At 38.8% G+C, this 17,741-nt stretch overlaps 1 long non-coding RNA gene across 1 annotated transcript in view; it reads left to right on the top strand.

The window, feature by feature from the left end:
- Positions 1–286: 286 nt before the first annotated feature.
- The window catches only part of LOC129647664 (uncharacterized), a 37,508-nt gene continuing 20,053 nt past the window's right edge, over positions 287–17,741 (top strand). The window contains exon 1 of the long non-coding RNA XR_008712420.1: positions 287–432. This is a non-coding gene — a long non-coding RNA (uncharacterized LOC129647664). The remainder of the gene's footprint in view (positions 433–17,741) is intronic.

Genomic DNA, 17,741 nt, shown 5'->3' with positions numbered 1-17,741 from the left:
ATTGCTTAGATGCGTGGATTAGGGTTATAAGGATTAGGATTAGGATGGAAAGAACTAAGGCTAAGTCTCCTCTAGTTTGTTAGGGATTGATTGTAGAATTGCATATGCCAATAGGAAGTACCACTTGGGTTTGATGTGAGGAGGGTGTGTTGAGTGAATTTTCTGGGGTGTAATTGTCTGGGTCTCCAAGTAAGTAGGGCGTGAATAATACTAATAGTATTAAGGCCAAGACTAGTAGTAAGGCGCCTAGGATGTCTTTAATGGAATAGTAGGGTGGAATGGGATTTTGTCTGCATCTGACGATGGGCCTAGAGGAGCTATTCCACGTTCAAGGTCAGGAGGGGCAGCAGTGAGGAGATACCACTCATCAAAGGTAAGGGGCAGTGGCTGCGCTTTGCTGGAGCAGCCGTGGAGAGATACCTCATGTCCAAGGTAAGAGAAACCCAAGAAAGATGGTAGGTGTTGCAAGAGGGCATCAGAGGGCAGACACGCTGCAACCATAATCACAGAAAATTAGTCAATCTGATCACACTAGGACCACAACCTTGTCAAACTCAATGAAACTAAGCCATGCCCGTGGGGCCACCCAAGACAGGCAGGTCATGGTGGAGAGGTCTGACAGAATGTGGTCCACTGGAGAGAGGAATGGCAAGACACTTCATTATTCTTTCCTTAAGAACCCCATGAACAGTATGAAAGGCACAATGATAGGATACTGAAAGGGGAACTCCCCAGGTCAGTAGGTTCCCAATATGCTACTGGAGATCAGTGGAGAAATAACTCCAGAAAGAATGAGGGATGGAGCCAAAGCAAAAACAATACCCAGCTGTGGATGTGACTGCTGATAGAAGCGAGGTCCAATGCTGTAAAGAGAAATATTACACAGGAACCTGGAATGTCAGGTCCATGAATCAACGCAAATTGGAAGTGGTCAAACAGGAGATAGCAAGAGTGAACGTCGACATTCTAGGAATCAGCAAACTAAAATCGATTGGAATGGGTGAATTTAACTCAGATGACCATTATATCTATTACTGCGGGCAGGAATCCCTCAGAAGAAATGGAGTAGCCATCATGGTTAACAAAAGAGTCAGAAATGCAGTACTTGGATACAATCTCAAAAACGACAGAATGATCTCTGTTCGTTTCCAAGGCAAACCATTCAATATCACAGTAATCCAAGCCTATGCCACAACCAGTAATGCTGAAGAAGCTGAAGCTGAATGGTTCTATGAAGATCTACAAGACCTTTTAGAGCTAACACCCAAAAAAGATGTCCTTTTCATTATAGGGGACTGGAATGCAAAAGTAGGAAGTCAAGAAACACCTGGAGTAACAGGCAAATTTGGCCTTGGAATACGGAATGAAGCAGGGCAAAGACCCGTACAGTTTTACCAAGAAAATGCACTGGTCATAGCAAACACCCTCTTCCAACAAAACAAGAGAAGACTCTACATATGGACATCACCAGATGATCAACACTGAAATCAGATTGATTATATTCTTTGCAGCCAAAGATGGAGAAGCTCTATACAGTCAACAAAAACAAGACCAGGAGCTGACTGTGGCTCATACCATGAAATCCTTATTGCCAAATTCAGACTGAAATTGAAGAAAGTAGGGAAAACCACTAGACCATTCAGGTATGACCTAAATCAAAACCGTTATGATTTTACAGTGGAAGTGAGAAATAGATTTAAGGGACTAGATCTGATAGATAGAGTGCCTGATGAACTATGGAATGAGTTTCATGACACTGTACAGGGGACATGGATCAAGACCATCCCCATGGAAAAGAAATGAAAAAAACAAAATGGCTGTCTGAGGAGGCCTTACAAATAGCTGTGAAAAGAAGAGAAGCAAAAAGCAAAGGAGAAAAGGAAAGATATAAGCATCTGAATGCAGAGTTCCAAAGAATAGCAAGAAGAGATAAGAAAGCCTTCTTCAGTGATGAATGCAAAGAAATAGAGGAAAACAACAGAATGGGAAAGACTAGAGATCTCTTCAAGAAAATCAGAGATACCAAGGGAACATTTCATGCAAAGATGGGCTCGATAAAGGACAGGAATGCTATGGACCTAACAGAAGCAGAAGATATTAAGAAGAGGTGGCAAGAATACACAGAAGAACTGTAGAAAAAAGATCTTCACGACCAAGATAATCATGATGGTGTGATCACTCACCTAGAGCCAGACATCCTGGAATGTGAAGTCAAGTGGGCCTTAGAAAGCATCACTACAAACAAAGCTAGTAGAGGTGATGGAATTCCAGTGGAGCTATTTCAAATCCTGAAAGATTATGCTGTGAAAGTGCTGCACTCAATATGCCAGCAAATTTGGAAAACCCAGCAGTGGCCACAGGACTGGAAAAGGTCCGTTTTCATTCCAATCCCAAAGAAAGGCAATGCCAAAGAATGCTCAAACTACCACACAATTGCACTCATCTCGCATGCTAGTAAAGTAATGCTCAAAATTCTCCAAAGCAGACTTCAGCAATACATGAACCGTGAGCTTCCTGTTGTTCAAGCTGGTTTTAGAAAAGGCAGAGGAACCAGAGATCAAATTGCCAACATCCACTGCACCATAGAAAAAGCAATAGAGTTTCAGAAAAACATCTATTTCTGCTTTATTGACTGTGTGGATCACAATAAACTGTGGAAAATTCTTCAAGAGATGGGAATACCAGACCACCTGACCTGCCTCTTGAGAAACCTATATGCAGGTCAGGAAGCAGCAGTTAGAACTGGACATGGAACAACGGACTGGTTCCAAATAGGAAAAGGAGTACCTCGAGGCTGTATATTGTCACCTTGCTTATTTAACTTATATGCAGAGGACATCATGAGAAACGCTGGGCTGGAAGAAGCACAAGCTGGAATCAAGATTGCTGGGAGAAATATCAATAACCTCAGATATGCATATGACACCCCCCCTTATGGCAGAAAGTGAAGAGGAACTAAAAAGCCCCTTGATGAAAGTGAAAGTGGAGAGTGAAAAAGTTGGTTTAAAGCTCAACATTCAGAAAATGAAGATCATGGCCTCTGGTCCCAACACTTCATGGGAAATAGATGGGGAAACAGTGGAAACAGTGTCAGACTTTATTTTTTGGGGCTCCAAAATCACTGCTGATGGTGACTGCAGCCATGAAATTAAAAGACACTTACTCCTTGGAAGAAAAGTTATGACCAACCTTAATATCATATTGAAAAGCAGAGACATTACTTTGCCAACAAAAGTCTGTCTAGTCAAGGCTATGGTTTTTCCAGTGGTCATGTATGGATGTGAGAGTTGGACTGTGAAGAAAGCTGAGAGCTGAGGAATTGATATTTTTGAACTGTGGTGTTGGAGAAGACTCTTGAGAGTCCCTTGGACTGCAAGGAGATCCAACCAGCCCATTCTGAAGGAGATCAGCCCTGGGATTTCTTTGGAAGGAATGATGCTAAAGCTGAAACTCCAATACTTTGGCCACCTCATGTGAAGAGTTGACTCATTGGAAAAGACTCTGATGCTGGGAGGGATTGGGGGCAGGAGGAGAAGGGGACGACAGAGGATGAGATGGCTAGATGGCATCACTGACTCGATGGACATGAGCCTGAGTAAACTCTGGGAGTTGGTGATGGACAGGGTGGCCTGGCGTGCTGCGATTCATGGGGTCGCAACAAGTCGGACACGACTGAGCAATTGAACTGAACTGAACTGGTGAAATTCCTGTTGGGTTGTTAGATCCTATTTCGTAGAGAAAGAGTAGGTGGACTATGGCGAGTGCTGCGAGATGAATGGGAGGATGAAGTGGAAGGCAAAGAATCAGGTAAGGGTTGCTTTGTGTACTGAAAATACCCCTCAGATCCATTCGACTAAGCTTGTATGGATATATGGAATTGCTGAGTTATGGTAATGACTGTTGCTCCTCAAAATGATTATTTTCCTCACGGTAGGATGTATCCTATAAATGCTGTGGCTATCCCTGAGAATAGAATTACTCCGATGTCTCATGTTTCTAGGAAGGTGTATGATCCGTAGTATAGGCTTCGTCCTACATGTATAAATAGGCAGGTGAAAAACATTGATGCTCCATTTGCATGTATATATCGGATAATTCAGCTGTAGTTGACCTCTTGGCAAATGTGGGTGACAGAAGAGAATGCTGTTATTCTGTTGGATGTGTAGTGCATTGCTAGGAATAAGCCTGTTAGGATTTGTAGAACTAGGCAGATACCTAGTAGGGAGCCAGAATTTCATCATGATGAGATGTTTGATGGTGCTAGGAGATCAACAAATGCATTGTTTACAATTTTTATTAATGGGTGGGATTTTCAAATGTTGGTCATTAGTGTTCTTGCAGTCGAATAACAACGATGGTTTTTCATATCATTAGTCATGGTTAGATTCCATGCAAAATAATGATAACATACATTGTATTTATTTTAAGTATTATTTTTGTGATTGGCTTTGTAGGGTTTTCTTCAAAACCTTCACCTATTTATGGGGGGCAGGGTTGATTGTGAGTGGTGGAGTTGGTTGTGGCATTGTATTAAATTTTGGTGGGTCTTTCTTGGGCTTAATGGTTTTCTTAATTTATTTGGGGGGTATAATAGTGGTTTTTGGTTATACAACGGCTATGGCTACAGAACAGTATCCTGAGATTTGGGTCTCTAATAAGACTGTTTTAGGGACATTTATTACTGGTTTGTTAATGGAATTTTTGATAGTTTATTATGTGTTGAAAGATGAAGAGGTGGAAATTGTATTCAAATTTAACGGTTTAGGGGATTGAGTAATTTATGATACACGAGACTCTGGGTTTTTTAGTAAGGAAGCCATGGGAATTGCAGCCTTGTATAGTTATGGTACTTGGCTAGTTATTGTAACTGGTTGATCTTTGTTAATTGGTGTTGTGGTTATTATGGAGATTACTCGTGGAAATTAAATAGGATTATGCTGATGAGGACTGTAACTAGGAAGGAGAGGAAATACAGTTTGATTAGGCCCTTTTGGCTTGTAAACATGGTGGATGTTTTTATTTGAATTAGCGAGGTAGTTTTTGGTAAGATTTTTTTAATCAGATTAGGTCTAGAAGAGAAGACTCCAATTTTTGGCTTATCGTTAGGTTTATGTAAGGGATCAGGCAGTGTATGATTGTGGGAAAATATCCCAATAGGTTGGAGAATTTGAAGGCACTTGATGGATACTTAAATTTTAGGTTTTGGGTTGTGTTGCTAATTTATATTGCTAGAATAAAGCCTAGGGTTGTTACTGCTAGAGCTATTATTTTTAGATAGTAAGGTATGGTTATCTGGGGGACTGTTGTTGGAGGAATATTGTTAGAGATAATAAATCCTGTGAAAAGGCTTCCAATTAGTAGGCATTTGATGGAGTTACTTAGAAGGGGATTGTTTTCATTGATAATGACTAAGGTTGGGAATTGGTGTTGTCCTAGAAGTGCAAAGAAGATAATACAAGTACTGTAGATGGCTGTGAAAGAGGTGGCAACTAGGGTTATTAAAAGGGCTCAGGCATTGGTATATGATGTGTTGGCAGCTTTGATGATCAAATCTTTGGAGTAAACTCCAGTAAGGGAAGGTATTCCTGTTAGTGTGAGACTGCCAATGATGAGGGCTGTTGTGGTGAATGGTATAGCTTTGAATAGGCCTCCTATTTTTCGGATATCCTGTTTGTCATTTAGAATGTGAATAATAGAACCAGAGCATATGAATAACATGGCTTTGAAGAAGGCGTAGGTGCAAATATAGAGGAATGCTAGGTAGGTTAATGCCACCTGTTACTATTATAAGGCCTAGTTGGCTGGATGTAGAGAAAGCAACAATTTTCTTGATGTCATTTTGGGTGAGGGCACATATTGCTGTGAATAGCGTGGTGATAGCCCCTAGGCATAGTATAATGGACTGGGCCAATTTATTGTTCTCTGTTAGTGGGTAAAAGCGGAATAGGAAGAAAATGCCTGCTACTACTATTGTGCTTGAGTGGAGTAGTGCTGAGATGGGGGTGCCGCCTTCTATTGGGGAGGGTAATCATGGATGTAAGCCAAATTGGGTGGATTTTCTGGTCGCAGCCAATACGAGGCCTATTAGAGACAGGTTGGAGTTGTCTGGGTTTAATATGAAAATTTGTTGGAGGTCCCAGGTGTTAAGGTTAGTTAGAAAGTATGCTATTGCTAGAATAAAACCGATGTCACGGATGCGATTATACAGGGTTGCTTGTAGGGCTGCTGTGTTTGCATCTGCTCATCCGTATCATCATCTGATGAGCAAGAATGATATAATTCCGATGCCTTCTCAGCCAATGAATAATTGAAATAAGGTTGTTTGTGGTAACAAGGATAAGTATGGTGATAAGAAATAAGAGTAGGTATTTAAAGAATTGGTTGATGTTGAGGTCTGAGTGTATGTATCATATTGAGAACTCTATAATAGATCATGTAATGAATAATGCTACTGGACAAATATTATTGAAAAATAATCTATTTTGAAGCTAAGTGATAGTTTAAGGGTTTGAATAGTTAGTCAGTGTCAGTTTGAAATGATTATCTCTTGGCCTGTGTGGATAAATATTATTGTGGGAATTATACTAATAATGAAGGCGTATGAGATGGTTGTTTTTACCTAAAGTGGATAATTGGAGGTTTTGTAGATGTTGGAGCCTGTTATTATAATGGGTATGGTTAGTAAGAATAGGGTGGTCAATGTGAAGGAAGAGAGTAGGTTTATTACTTTTATTTGGAGTTGCACCGATTTTTTGGTTCCTAAGACCAACGGATAACTACCATCCTTTAAAAGTTCTAAAAAGCCATGTTGTTAGACATGAGGGCATAGAATTAGCAGTTCTTGCATACTTTTTCTGTACATAAGAAGGTAGTAAACTTCTATTACTAGATTCACAATCTAATGTTTTTTTTTAAACTATAGTACAAGGGTCCTAGAATAATTTTGGGGTTTAGGGATAGTAGTAATAAGGGTAAAATGTGTAATGACATAAGAGCTTTTTCTTGCATGAAGGAGGGCGTAATATTGTTGATATGGTGGGTGTGTTTGCCTCGTTGTGTTGTGATTAGCATGTATAGGGAGTATAAGGCAGTAATTACCATATTTGCTCCTATTAGAATAATTTTGATGTTGGATCATGAAAAAGTTGATATTACTACAAATAGCTCCCTGATCAGGTTAATTGTTGGGGGTAGAGCCAGATTAGTTAAGCTTGCTAAGAGTCATCAGGTGGCCACTGGTGGGAGGAATGTCTGTAGGCCTTGGGCTAGGATTATTGTTCGGCTGTGAATTCGTTCGTAGCTAGAATTTGCTAGGCAGAAAAGTATGGAGGATGTAAGACCATGGCCAATTATTAGGGCTGTAGCTCCTATGTAGCTTCAAGGTGTTTGGATAAGAATGGCTACAATAATAAGTGCTATGTGGCTGACAGAGGAGCATGCGATGAATGACTTTAGGTCCGTTTGGTGAAGACAAATTGAGCTAGTCATGATTATACCCCATAAGGATAGTATGATAAATGGATACGCTATAAAGTCGGTTATTGGGTTTAGGAGTAATGTAATTCATAGCATGCCATATCCCCTTAGTTTCAGTAGGACTGCTGCAAGAACTATAGAGCCTGCAATGGGGGCTTCTACATGGGCTTTGGGTAGTCAAAGGTGGAGGCCATATACATCAGTGAGCTGGAAGATAAAATTGTGGAAACAACTTCTGAAGAGTATAATAAAGTAAAAATAATGAAAAGAATTGATGATAGTCTCAGAGACCTCTGGGACAATATCAAATGTACCAAACATTCTAATTATTGGCATCACAGGAAAAGAGAAAAAGAAAGGGTATGAGAACATTTTTGAAGAAATTATATTTGAAAATTTCCCCAACATGGAAAAGGAAATAGTCAACCAAGTCCAAGAGGCACAAACAGTCTCATACAGGATAAACTTAAGGAGAAATATGCCAAGACACATATTAATCTAACTAAAAAAAAAGACTAAATACAAAGAAAGAATATTAAAAGCAGCAAGAGAGAATCAATAAGTAACTTACAAGAGAAACCCCATAGGTTTAACAGCTGATCTTTTAGCAGAAACTCTGCAGGCCAGAAGGGACTGGCAGGATATATTTAAAGCATTGAAAGGGGAAAATCTACAACCAAGGATCTCATTCAAAATTAATGGAGAAATAAAAAGCTTTTCAGACAACAGAAGTTCAGAGAATTCAATACCACCAAAACAGCTTTACAACAAATGTTAAATGGACTTATATGGTCAGGAAATACAAGAGAAGAAAAAAGATCCACAAAATAAACCCCCCAAAATTAAGAAAATGGCAATAGGAACATATATATCAATCGGTTCAGTTCAGTTCAGTTCAGTCGCTCAGTCGTGTCCGACTCTTTGCAACCCCATGAATCACAGAACGCCAGGCCTCCCTGTTATATATATGAGTATATATCAATAATTACTTTAAATGTAAATGGATTAAATGCCCCAACCAAAACACACAGACTGGATGAATGGATACAAAAAGAAGAAACATATATATGCTGTCTAAAAGAAACCCACTTCACACCTAAAGACACATATAGACTGAAAGTGAGAGGACGGGAAAATATATTCCATGCAAACAGGAAGCAAAAGAAAGCTGGAGTAGCAATCCTCATATCAGACAAAATAGACCTTAAAATAAAAAAGATTACAAGAGATAAGGAAGGACACTACATAATGATCAAGGGATCAGTCCAGAAGGAAGACATAACAATTGTATAAATCTATGCACCCAACATAGAAGCACCCCAATACATAAGACAAACACTCACAGACATAAAAGGAGAAATTGACAGTAATACAATAATAGTAGGAAATTTTAGCACCCTACTCACACCAATGGACAGATCATCAAAACATAAAATTAATAAGGAAATACGAGTCTTAAATAATACATTACATGAGATGGGTCTCATTGATATCTTCAGGACATTGCATCCAAATGCAGAAGAATATACCTTCTTCTCAAATGCACGTGGAACATTCTCCAGGGTAGACCACACCTGGGTCATAAATCAAATCTCAGTAAATTTTAGAAAATTGAAATTGTATCAGGTATCTTTTCTGACCACTAGGCTATGAGACTAGATATCAATTACAAGAGGAAAAAAAAACTATAAGAAACACAAACACATGGAGACTAAACAAAACATTTCTAAATAACCAACAGGTTGCTGCAGAAATCAAAAGGGAAATCAAAACTTTCTAGAAACAAATGACAATGAAAACATGACAACTCAAAACCTATGGGATGCAGCAAAAGCAGTTCTAAGAGGGAGGTTGATAGCAATTCGATCCTACCTCAAGAAACAAGAAAAACATCGAATAGACAACCTAACTTTATATCTAGAACAACTGGAAAAAGAAGAAGAACAACAAAAAAAATAGTAGAAGGAAAGAAATCATAAAGATCCAAGCAGAAATGAGCGAAAAAGAAATAAAAGACACAATGGTAAAGATTAATAAAACTAAAAGCTGGTTCTTTGAGAAGATAAACAAAATTGACAAGCCTTTAGCCAGACTCATCAAGAAAAAAAGAGAGAAGAATCAAAAATCAACAAAATTTTAAAAAATCAACAAAATCAGAAATGAAAAAGAAGAGGTTACAATAGACAATGCAGAAATACAAAGGATTGTAAAAGATATTATGAACAATAAATATGACAATAAAATGAAATGGACAGATTGTTGCTGCTGCTGCTGCTAAGTCGCTTCAGTTGTGTCCAACTCTGTGAGACCCCATAGATGGCGGCCCACCAGGCTCCCCTGTCCCTGGGATTCTCCAGGCAAGAACACTGGAGTGGGTTGCCATTTCCTTCTCCAATGCATGAAAGGGAAAAATGAAAGTGAAGTCGTTCAGTCGTGTCTGACTCTTCGCGACCCCATGGTCTGCAGCCTACCAGGCTCCTCTGTCCATAGGATTTTCCAGGCAAGAGTACTGGAGTGGGGTGCCATTGCCTTCTCCAGGACAGATTGTTATAAAAGTTCAATCTTCCAGGACTGAACCAGGAAGAAATAGAAACTATGAACAACCTGACTAAAAGCACTGAAGTTGAAGCTATGATCAAAAATCTCAAAAAAAAAAAAAAAAAAAAAACCAGGAACAGATGGCTTCACAGGAGAATTCTATCAAACATTTAGAGAAGATCTAAGGCCTATCCTCCTAAAAGCTCTTTCAAAAAATTGCAGAGGAAGGAACCCTTCCAAAACTCGTTCTATAAAGCCATCATCACCCTGATACCAAACCAGACAAAGACAACACAAAAAAAGAAGACTACAGGCCAATATCACTGATGAACATAGATGCAAAAATCCTCAACAAAATTTTAGCAAACAGAATTCAGCAACACATCGAAAAGCTCATACACCATGATCAAGTTAGGGTATTCTAGGTATACAAGGATTCTTCAATATACAGAAATCAATCAGTGTGATACACCATATTAACAAATTGAAAGATAAAAATCATATGATCATCTCAATAATGCAGAAAGCACTTTTGACAAAATTCAACACCCATATATGATTTAAAAACTCTTCAAAAATGAGCATAGAAGGAACCTACCTCAACATAGTAAAAGCCATATATGATAAGCCTACAACAAACATTATCCTCATCAGTGGAAAACTTAAAGCATTCCTCCTAAGATCAGGAACAAGAAAAGGGTATCCACTTTCACCACTATTATTCAACATAGTTCTGAAAGTCCTAGCTACAGTGATCAGAGAAGAAAAAGAAATAAAAGGAATCAAGATCAGAAAAGAAGAAGTAAAGCTCTCACTGTGTACATAGAAAACACTAAAGATACTATCAGAAAATTACTAAAGCTAATCAGTGAATTTAGCATAGTTGCAGGATACAAAATCAATACACAGAAATCACTCACATTTCTATATACTAACAATGAAAAATCAGAAAGAGAAATTAAGGAATCAATCCCACTCACCATTGAAACAAAAAGAATTAAATACCTAGGAATAAACTTACCTAAGGAGACAAAATAACTGTACACAGAAAATTATAAGACACTAGTGAAAGAAATCAAAGATGATATAAACAGATGGAGAGAAAATTCCACGTTCCTAGGAAGGAAGAATCAATACTGTGAAAGTGACTGTACTACCAAATGCAATCTACAGATTCCTATCAAATTACCAATGGCATTTTTCACAGAACCAGAGCAAAAAATTTCACAATGCATTTCACAATGCTTTTGGAAACACAAAAGACCCCAAATAACCAAAGCACTCTTGAGAAAGAAGATGGAGCTGGAGGACTCAACCTTCCTGACTTCAGATTATGCTACAAAGCTACAATTTCAAGACAGTATGGTACTGGCACAAAAATATAAATATAGACCCATGGAACAAAATAGAAAGCTCAGAGATAAACCCATGAACCTATGGGTACCTTAATTTTGACAAAGGAGGCAAAAAGCAGAATGGAGCAAAGACAGCCTGGTGCTGGGAAAACTGGACAGCTACATGTAAAAGAATGAAATTAGAACACTTCCTAACACATACACAAAGATAAACTCAAAATGGATTAAAGACCTTAATATAAGACCAGAAACTATAAAACTCTTAGAGAAGAACATTGGCAGAACACTCAGTGGCATAAATCAAAGCAAGATCCTCTATGACCAACCTCCTAGAGTAATAGAAATAAAAACAAAAATAAACAATTGGGAACTGATTAAACTTAAAAGCTTTTGCACAGCAAAGAAAACTATAAGCATGGTGAAAAGACACCCCTAAGAATGGGAGAAAATAATAGCAAATGAAACAACTGACAAAGGATTAATTTCCAAAATATACAAGCAGCTCATACAACTCATTACCAGAAAAACAAACAACCCAATCAAATAGTGGGGAAAAGACATTAACAGACATCTCCAAATAAGACATACAGATAGCTAACAAACACATGAAAAGATGCAACACTCCTTAAAGAACTGCAAATCAAAACTACAATTAGATATCACCTCACACCGGTCAGAATGACCATCACCAAAAAGTCTACAAATAATAAATGCTGGAGAGGGTGTGGAGAAAATGGAATGCTTTTGCACTGTTGGTGGGAATGTAAATTGATACAGCCATTATGGAAGACAGTATGGAGATTTCTTGAAAAAATAGGAATGAAATGACCATATGACCCAGCAATCCCACTCCTAGGCATATACCCTGAGGAAAGCAAAATTGAAAAAGACACATGTATCCCAGTGTTCATTGCAGCACTATTTACAATAGCTAGAACATGAAAGCAACCTAGATGTCCATCAACAGATGACTGGATAAAGTTGTAATACATATACACAATGGAGTATTCAGTTCAGTTCAGTCCTTCAGTCATGTCCAACTCTTTGCGACCCCATGAATCACAGAACTCCAGGCCTCCCTGTCCATCACCAACTCCCGGAGTTTATCCAAACTCATGTCCATCGAGTCGGTGATACCATCCAGCCATCTCATCCTCTGTCGTCCCCTTCTCCTCCTGCCCCCAATCCCTCCCAGCATCAGAGTCTTTTCCAATGAGTCAACTCTTCACATGAGGTGGCCAAAGTACTGGAGTTTCAGCTTTAGCATCAGTCCTTCCAATGAACAACCAGGACTGATCTCCTTTAGCATAGACTGGTTGGATCTCCTTGCAGTCCAAGGGACTCTCAAGAGTCTTCTCCAACACCACAGTTCAAATGCATCAATTCTTCAGCATTCAGCTTTCTTCACAGTCCAACTCTCACATCCATACATGACTGCTAGAACAACCATAGCCTTGACTAGATGGACCTTTGTTGGCAAAGTAATGTCTCTGCTTTTGAATATGCTATCTAGGTTGGTCATAACTTTCCTTCCAAGGAGTAAGCATCTTTGAATTTTATGGCTGCAATCACCATCTGCAGTGATTTTCAAGTCCCCAAAACATAAAGTCTGACACTGTTTCTACTGTTTCCCCATCTATTTGTCATTAAATGATGGGACCAGATACCATAATCTTCATTTTCTGAATATTTCTCAGCCATAAAAAAGGAACATATTTGAGTCAGTTCTAATGAGGTGGATGAACCTAAAACCTATTATACAGAGTGAAATAAGTCAGAAAGAGAGAGATAAGTATCATATTCTAATGCATATATATGGAATCTAGAAAAATGGTACTGAAAAATTTATTTACAGGGAAGAAATGGAGAAACAGACATAGAGAATAGACTTATGGACATTGGGAGAGGGGAAGAGAGGGTGAGATCTATGAAACGAGTAACATGGAAACTTATATTACCATATGTAAAATAGATAGCCAACGGGAATGGGCTGTATGGCTCAGGAAACTCAAACAGGGGCTCTGTATCAACCTAGAAGGGTGGGAGGGGGAGGGAGATGGGAGGGAGGCTCAAAAGGGAGAGGATATATGTAGATAGCATATTGAAAAGCAGAGATATTACTTTGCCAACAAAGGTCCGTCTAGTCAAGGCTATGGTTTTTCCAGTGGTCATGTGTGGATGTGAGAGTTGGACTGTGAAGAAAGCTGAGCACCAAAGAATTGATGCTTTTGAACTGTGGTGTTGGAGAAGACTCTTGAGAGTCCCTTGGACTGCAAGGAGATGCAACCTGTCCATCCTAAAGGAGATCAGTCCTGGGTGTTCTTTGGAAGAAATGATGCTAAAGCTGAAACTCCAGTACTTTGGCCACCTCATGCGAAGAGTTGACTCATTGGAAAAGACTCTGATGCTGGGAGGGATTGGGGGCAGGAGGAGAAGGGGATGACAGAGGATGAAATGGCTGGATGGCATCACTGACTCGATGGACATGAGTTTGAGTGAACTCCAGGAGTTGGTGATGGACAGGGAGGCCTGGCGTTTGTGATTCATGGGGTCGCAAAGAGTCGGACATGACTGAGCGACTGAACTGAACTGATATGTATACCTGTGGCTGATTCACGTTGAGGTTTGTTAGAAAACTACAAAATTCTGTAATGTAATTTCCTTCAAAAAAAAATAAATTTTAAAAAAAGTCAAATGACATGCTGCCCATAAAAGACTTGTATTAACTTTAAGGACTCACATAGACTAAAAATGAAGGGGTGGGAAAAGATATTTCAGGGAATTTGAAGCTAAAATAAAGCAGGAGAAGTATATACATAAATCATGCAAAATAGACATAGATAAAAAATGGTCAAAAAATAAAAATGGTCACAAGACACAAAGAAAGTCATTATATAATAATAAAGAGTAAATTCATCAAGTGTATAAAACAATCATAAGCATTTATGTACTCAACATCAGACCACCTAATTTAGAAATAAAATACAACAAAACTGAAAGAAAAAATAAACAGCAACATAGTAACAATTGAGGACTTTAAAATTTTATGCTCAACAATGAATAAATTATCCATACAGAGAAAAAAGGAAACAATAGATCTAAACAATGCCATAGAACAAATGAACTTAATAGACATATACTGCTGTTTCAACAGCAGTAGAAAAAACATTCTTCTCAAATGTATGTGAAATGTTTCCTAGAATATATTGTATCTTAGGCCACAAAATAAGTGTCATCTGCCGGGAGATCCCACCCATGACAAGGTCATGCAGAAGAGATCTGACAGGCAAGGCAGATCAGGACTCGAGGGATCCCCTGGACCTGCTCGAGCATCTACCCCATAACTGGAATCTCTCAGTCTTACGATTTTATGACTTTCACCAACTCCTCTGACATTAACGAGGGGCTATGCCCGACCACCTTTCCCTGAACTAACTTAGAGGTCTAGTTAATAAGTCTCCTGGGCATAATAGGAGTGTTTCCATTCAAACCCCTCAGATGGCTTTCTAACTTGCCTGACAGATTTATCCAGACTCTTACGACTACGCATGTGATTGTTTACAGCCTCCCAACCATGAGAGGCATGGGAAGCTTAAAACATTCTAAAAATATACAGCCTTTCAAGGAGTTAAAAATTATTAGAATAGAACTGGTGACGGATTTCATTGTTGAACCAATGCTTGCTGCCAAGTTTTCCAGAACTAGATATTTCTCCAAGGAAGACATACAGATGGCTAACAAAAACATGAAAAGATGCTCAACATCACATCAATATCCCCTACCCATTGTGTCCTTGAAGTATATTAGTTGATATAGTTGGTTTATAGAAAAAATAAGTAGTAGCCTTGGTGTTAACAACTTTAGACCCTTGAGTTAATAAATTCTTTCCTTGTTATACCCCACTGCACCTTTGCCCTATAGGAATGCAACTTTATCTAGTGCTTTCAAAGAGTGGCACCAAACTTTAGAAAAAGCACTTTTAGAGAAAATAAGTTTTCTGGTTAACTAACTTTTATCAGAAGAAAGAGTCATAAAATGTTAACAGGCCTCCTGGCCAGAAGATGATGTAAATCATCTAAAGCCTTTGTATATGATAGGTTTGCAGAAAGAAAGCCTGGTCTCGATAAAGGTCAGAACTGCTGACCCTGCATGACTCTGCATCCTCCATTATCCTCTATGTACAACTGAGGGTATAAAAGCTCCTTTTAAAAATAAAGTTACGGGCCTCACTCACTGAAGCTTGGTCTCCCTGTGTCATTTTCTTTCTTTCTTTCTTTCTTTCTTTCTTTCTTTCTTTCTTTCTTTCTTTCTTTCTTTCTTTCTTTCTTTCTTTCTTTCTTTCTTTCTTTCTTTCTTTCTTTCTTTCTTTCTTTCTTTCTCTTTCTCTCTTTCTTTCAGGCTGACTCCTTGGAGCACAGAGGCTCTCTGAGTTCACTTTTTTGCCCGGGCTTCTAAGACCCAATCGGGAAGGTGCCCCTCATCTTCACTCAGGGGAGAAAGCGCCCTACATCTTCACCCCAACAAGAGGGCGCCTGTGGCCTCCGTGAACAGAGCAAGTCCCATGTCAGGGACTTTATTGGCTTTCTGTGTAAACCAAGGAATATCAGCCTCTTTCTCTCCCCTTTACTCTCTCTTTTGCTGATGCCGTTCATACTGAGGGTATCCCTGGATCCTCCTAGGGCTGGACCCTGGTAGTCATCAAATCCAAGTAGATAGAAATTATATCAGATATCTTTTCTGAACACAAAGTTATGAAACTACATATCAAAAAGAGTAAGAAAGAGGAAAATTTCACAAATACCTTGAAATTTAAGAATACACTCCTAAACAATTGTACAGAGAAGGCAATGGTACCCCACTCCAGTACTCTTGCCTGGAAAATACCATGGATGGAGGAGCCTGGTAGGTTGCATTCCATGGGGTCGCTAAGAGTCAGGTTCGACTGAATGACTTCACTTTCACTTTCATGCATTGGAGAAAGAAATGGCAACCCACTCCAGTGTTCTTGCCTGGAAAATCCCAGGGATGGGAGAGCCTGATGGGCTGCCATCTATAGGGTCGCACAGAGTCAGACATGACTAAAGTGACTTAGCAGCAGCAAACAATTGTAAAATTAACTAAATAAGAAGGTCATACTACAAAACCACAGTCATCAAGACAGTATGGTACTGTCACAAAGACAGAAATATAGATCAGTGGAACAAAATAGAAAGCCCAGAGATAAATTCACACACCTATGGACAGCTTATCTTTGACAAAGGGGGCAAGAATATACAATGGAGAAAAGACAATCTCTTTAACAAGTAGTGCTAGGGGAAATGATCAACCACTTGTACAAGAATGAAACTAGAACACTTTCTAGCACCATACACAAAAATAAACTCAAACTGGATTAAAGATCTAAACGTAAGACTAGAAACTATAAAACTCCTAGAGGAGAACATAGGCAAAACACTCTCTGACATAAATCACAACAGGATATTCTATGACCCAACTCCCAGAATATTGGAAATAAAAGCAAAAATAAACAAATGGAACCTAATTAAAATTAAAAGCTTCTGCACAACAACAGAAATTATAAGCAAGGTGAAAAGAAAGACTTCAGAATGGGAGAAAAAAATAACAAATGAAGCAACTGACAAAGAATTAATCTCAAAAATATACAAGCAACTCCTGCAGCTCAATTCCAGAAAAATAAACAACCCAATCAAAAAATGGGCCAAAGAACTAGACATTTCTCCAAGGAAGACATACAGATGGCTAACAAACACATGAAAGGATGCTCAACATCACTCATTATCAGAGAAATGCAAATCAAAACCACAATGAGGTACCATTTCACGCCAGTCAGAATGGCTGCTATCCAAAAGTCTACAAGCAATAAATGCTGGAGAGGGTGTGGAGAAAAGGGAACCCTCTTACATTGTCAGTGGGAATGCAAACTAGTACAGCCACTATGGAGAACAGTATGGAGATTCCTTTAAAAAAAACTGGAAATAGAACTGCCTTATGACCCAGCAATCCCACTGCTGGGCATACACACCGAGGAAACCAGAATTGAAAGAGACACATGTACCCCAATGTTCATTGCAACACTGTTTATAATAGCCAGGACATGAAAACAACCTAGATGTCCATCGACAGACGAATGGATAAGAAAGCTGTAGTACATATACACAATGGAGTATTACTCAGCCATTAAAAAGAATACATTTGAATCAGTTCTAATGAGATGGATGAAACTGGAGCCTATTATACAGAGTGAAGTAAGCCAGAAAGAAAAACACCAATACAGTATACTAAGGCATATATATGGAATTTAGAAAGATGGTAACAATAACCCTGTATGCGAGACAGCAAAAGAGACATAGA

This window comes from Bubalus kerabau, chromosome 3, assembly GCF_029407905.1.
Source record: "Bubalus kerabau isolate K-KA32 ecotype Philippines breed swamp buffalo chromosome 3, PCC_UOA_SB_1v2, whole genome shotgun sequence".
Taxonomy (NCBI): domain Eukaryota; kingdom Metazoa; phylum Chordata; class Mammalia; order Artiodactyla; family Bovidae; genus Bubalus; species Bubalus kerabau.
This window is presented reverse-complemented; position numbering and strand designations above follow the sequence as displayed.